The 4,970-nt window shown below is 58.5% G+C and overlaps 1 protein-coding gene across 2 annotated transcripts in view; it reads right to left on the bottom strand.

The window, feature by feature from the left end:
* Positions 1–4,970, bottom strand: part of COL5A1 (collagen type V alpha 1 chain) — a 163,963-nt gene that overhangs the window by 1,917 nt on the left and 157,076 nt on the right. The window lies entirely within an intron of this gene.

Below are 4,970 nucleotides of genomic sequence, written 5' to 3'. Positions count from 1 at the left end.
CAAAAAAAAAAAAAAAAAAAAAAAAGAAGAAAGAAACAGCTGGAGAGCTAGCTCTCAACCCCACGTGAAGGCGGCTGTCTGTAACCTGTAACCGGGGGGAGGGCCCTCACCAGAGCCCTTCAGCTGGCGCCCAGCTCAGACATGCAGCCTCCAGAACCGTGAGAAACAACTGCTTGTTCTTGATAAATCCCTGGTCTGCAGTGATTTGTGACAGCAGCTCAAGCAGACCGGGAGAGATGCTGGGCCACAGCCATCCAGCTAAGCTGCCCCCAGAGTCCTGGCCCTCGGAAACTGAGTCAAATGACAAATATTTGTTGCTTTAGGTGCTAACTTTGGGAGGTAATTTGTTACAAGCCATGGATAACTAATATGCTCTCTGCGGCTCATTTTTCTCCACTGGAGCTCCACGGAGATGGAGAGGATGGAAGGAAGCCTCACGGGGGCAGGGCTCCTGGCCACGCCTCCACGAAGGCACCGAGCCTGGGAAAGACCTGCTCTGTGAGCTCCTAGATGTCGCCTCCTGAAGCGTCTCCCTGACCCCGCGAACTTGTCCTCCCCACAGCCCTGCCTTAAGGACAACACTCACTCCTACCCGCAGCAGGCCAGGCTGGAAATACTTTAAAGCCAGGACTCGCACTTACGAGCCAACATGCGTCCCCTCGGGAGCTCGTTAGCACTGCCGGCTCTGGCCCCTCCCAGAGACAGGATTCAGGAGGCCTAGGGTGGATGCAGCGTCTGCCTGGTTTAGACGCATCTCGGGCAAGTCTGACACACGTGGGTCACGGCCATCCCCTGAGCGACACTGTCTGAAGGACCTGCTCCGGCGGCCAGGAGCTCAAGGGCACAGATGCTACGAGCTTCCAACACAGGGTCCCCAGACAGGATGCCTAGCCACGCCCCTTCAGGATGGAGCCCTGGGAGGAAGCTGAGCCCTCGCCCTCCCTCGGCCAGTCCAGCGAGGAGGGGCCAGAGTCCACCCTGCCTGCCCCAGCTCTACCCCCTCACTGGTCCGACGACCACCCAGCAGGGAGTCAAGTGAGACGTCTGGCCTGGCCTCCCCTGGGCCGCTGCTGTCACGGGGAGCTGTGCGGCCTAGGCCACAGGCAGCCTGAGCCTCGCGCACCCGTGAGCTGGGCAGCCCAGCCTTCTCCTTCCCCACAGGGAGTGGGGCAAACAGGCCTTGGCAGGGCCAGCGCCTGTCTCATCCGCCCACAAGGGACGGCGGCGCGTGCTCAGCTGGCCGGGTGATTTCTCCCGGATTGATGGGGCCCCAGCGCTCCGATGATCAGAGCGCTTAGAGGGGGCATCTGTAAGCTGTAAGCCACCATGTGCACACCGCTCCATTACCTCGTTATTCCTAAGGCATAGATAACCATTATGGGCTGGCAACGGCCCCCGGGGGTGCGCAGAGCTGCACAAACAAGGGGATTTATGTGCTGTGGCTCCTGCCCGCTGATCTGTGCTCCGCCACAGGGCCGGGCCTGCTCAGTGGCCCACCCATCAGGCTGCAGGGCCGCACTGTGCCGGCGTCCGAATCCCAGTGTCTTTGGCCCTTATTTTTTATTTTTTTTAAAATAGATTTATTTAATTTGTTTTTGGCTGCGTTGGGTCTTCGTTGCTGCGCGCGGGCTTTCTCTAGTTGTGGTGAGCGGGGGCTACTCTTGGGTGCGGTGCGCGGGCTTCTCATTGCGGTGGCTTCTCTTGTTGCGGAGCACGGGCTCTAGGCGCGTGGGCTTCAGTAGTTGTGGCACGCGGGCTCAGTAGTGGTGGCATGCGGGCTCTAGAGCACAGCCTCAGTAGTTGTGGCACACGGGCTTAGTTGCTCCGCGGCATGTGGGATCTTCCCGGACCAGGGCTCAAACCCGTGTCCTCCGTATTGGCAGGCGGATTCTTAACCACTGAGCCACCAGGGAAGCCCTGGCCCTTATCACCATGTGAATCAAGCAGGCCCGCCCCCTGCCCGCACCCTGGGGGAGGCAGCTGGCACGCATTCCTTCAGGCCTCCTGCAGGATTACCTGGGAGGGGTGTGAATTTTCAAACTGTGGCTGAACTTCTGGTGGGCAGCGGAGTTGGGTGGGGTGAGCAGAGCGCTGACCATTCCAGGCCCTTCTTCAGAAGCGCCCCTATGCCCCACCTCCATGCTCTGCTTGGCCCAACCCTCCCCCCAATCCCCTCCCCTGCCTGAAGGAACATGGGCCCATGTTCTCCATCATCAGGATTATTCTGTTTAGAGTCATGATCTCTCCACCTCCTCAAAGGCAGCATCTTTTCCAGAAGTGAAGATGTCAAGCGCCAAATCCAGATATTCCCATGATACTAAGTCTTGCCTCTGCATTGGCGATGCCCAGAGGACCACTACAGAGCTCAGAAATGACTGCCAGGATTCCTGGCGTCGGGGCAGAAAATTGGATCTGTGTTGTTGATTTTCTCAAGGAGAAGCTCACGGTCGGGAGTCCCATGGATCTCAGCTGAGGAGCTCCTGGGCAGCAGGGCTGACTTCTTTGGGTGGAGGCGAAGGAGCCCGGCCCATCCAGCCTTCTGAGCGATCCCCAAATCTTTGACTGTCCTTCCTGTAGAATGGCAATTTTGTTCCCCGGGGCGCATGTGGCCATGTCTGCAGGAACTTCTGTTTGTCACAACTGAGTGGATAGAGGATCTAGCTGGTCAAGTCCAGGAATTCTGCTCAACATCCTACAATGCACAGGACCCTTCTACTCCCCTGCCACACCCACACACAGCAAAGAATCATCCGGCCCCAAAGGCTGAAAAACTCTGGTCTAGAACCAGCTTTTCTCTGCATGCCTTTAAGGGAGCAGAACAGGAATGACAGGTAGAAATAACGGGCAAGCAGGTTCCAGCTCATTTCTCAGAAGAGCTTCCTAACACTGAGACTTCAGAACCGTGGCCTGGGCTGACTCAGGAGGTAGTGAGCTCCCCGCTGATGGAGGCATTCAAGGTGCAGCCATGCCAGGAAGGGACTGCGGTGGGAAGAATGCTGGAGTGGGAATTAGGAGACTCAGCTCTGCCATACCCTGAGGGTCTTGGCAGGTCACTCACAAAATAAAGCGAAGACCCTGATGAGCGGTTCTCACCCAGGAGTGGGGAGTGCTCCTCGTGCCCTGGGTGCATGGATGCTGGTGATGTCCTGAAAGGCCCAAGCAATGGGCAGCTGCCCCAGATGCTGACAGCACACTCACGTCATCAGGAGACGTTGGGCCAGAGGGAGAGGACTTTGGATTGTAGGATTAAGGAAGGTCCGAGCCTGCCCTGTACTGGGAGCCTGCCCTGTACTGGGAGCCTGCGGAGCCGGGAGGTCAGGTTCTGAGTTCGACAGCAGTACTGGAAACTTCTGGGCAGGGAGCTCCGAGAGGAAGAGGCACGGGGGCACTTGAATCTTCCCAGGAAGCTCTCAAGAGTGCAGGAGCCTTCTGAGCTGCATTAGGGGGCCAGGGGCATCTGCCTTTTCACCCCAGTCGGTTCTTCACAAGATACATTTTCCCAGCCTCCCTTCCAGGGAACGGTCTCTCTTCCAGAAAACCAGTCTGCACCCTTTACCAGATAACACGTATGGGGCCACCCAGAGTGTTTCCCTTTCTGCCGTGGAAGCCAAGGAGCTCCAAGCCCCGTCCCAGGCTCTGCCTCTGCTCTACGAGAGTCCCTGTTTCTCCTCACATCTCCACCTTGACTGCCTTGTGCCTGTGAGCCCGTGCTGACTAAAACAATCGCAGGAACAGGGATTCTTCTGGAGCTCATGGCAGCTGAGCACGGCTCTGAGCTCGTTTTAGGCACGTTCCCCCTGGAACAGCCCTGTGACGTGGTGCTATTATTACCTCCGTTTGTAGGAGACAGACATGAGGGATGATTTTACTTGGTGCCTCACGACCTTCTGGGAGCAGCCTGGGGTTTGCGTGAGGAACGTGAACAAATGCTGGATGGCTGAGGCTTTCGGATGCTTCTGGATCCCTTTTCACCGGGAACTGCATCCCTATCTGACCTTCAATAGGGACCAGTTCTGCGCATTCCATTGGCAGGTCTGAAGGACTGACCCTCACCAGTCCCAGGGGCCAGGGCAGCATGGGGGAGAGGCCCAGCATCCCGGGGAGGCCGCCCTTCCAGGCACCCTGGCCCCATGCCTGCCCTGCACCCACCTCTAGCCCCAAGGACTCCCTTGGAGGTTATAACTGGATCCTTTTGTAGGGAGAAGGGACTGGAGCTTCCCACAGCTGAAGGGTCCATCCCAGTCCCAGCGGGGCAGCCGGGGAGGAGGCAGGGCGTGAACTTGGGTCCACCTGAGTCCTGCCCTCAGCGGCTACTGGCGACCCAGTGGGTCAGCGCTGCCCTCCTGCTTTCCTGCCTGGCTGAGCCTGCCTTGCAGGGCCATCCAGACACTCTGGCTTGGCCAAGTAGCCAGACCACCTCAGCAGGCCTTAGGGAGAACCCTCAGATCCCACACACATGGCCCGAAAGCACAGGACAGGAATGCACAGCGGGGAAGATGGACGCACAGGCAGGAGCGCTGGCTGCTCACAAGCACGCAGAGACAGCTCAGTGCCCGGGACACCTGTGACCAGCTCTGACACATGTCCTGGCCACTCTGTACAACAAGGGTGTTGGAGCCAAGTGGTGAAACCTTCTGGAACCAGGAAGAACCAGAAGGGACTGCAGATGGTTCACTCAATGTGGAAATCCACGGGAAGGGCCCTGACCGGAACTGGGGCCTGGGAATTAGGGAAGAGCTTTCCCGACCTCAAGACCAGAGGCACAGTGCCTTCCAGAGGAGGGTGTCCACAGGCGCCGGCACCGCGAAACTGGCCCTGGACACTAAGTGGGGTGGATCCCCCATTAGCCCTATCCCCCAAGGGAGCCAGGCTGGGTGGGAGCCTCGGGCAGGGTCTCTGGGGAGCAGGTGGTGAGAGGCCGGGGGTCTGATGTCAGATGTGATACTACGACCCGCAGAGGCGGTGCTTCC

This window comes from Lipotes vexillifer, unplaced genomic scaffold (genome assembly GCF_000442215.2).
Source record: "Lipotes vexillifer unplaced genomic scaffold, Lipotes_vexillifer_v1.1 scaffold149, whole genome shotgun sequence".
In the NCBI taxonomy this organism is placed as follows: domain Eukaryota; kingdom Metazoa; phylum Chordata; class Mammalia; order Artiodactyla; family Lipotidae; genus Lipotes; species Lipotes vexillifer.
The sequence above is the reverse complement of the archived record's forward strand: the minus strand, read 5'-3'. Positions and strand labels throughout refer to the sequence as shown.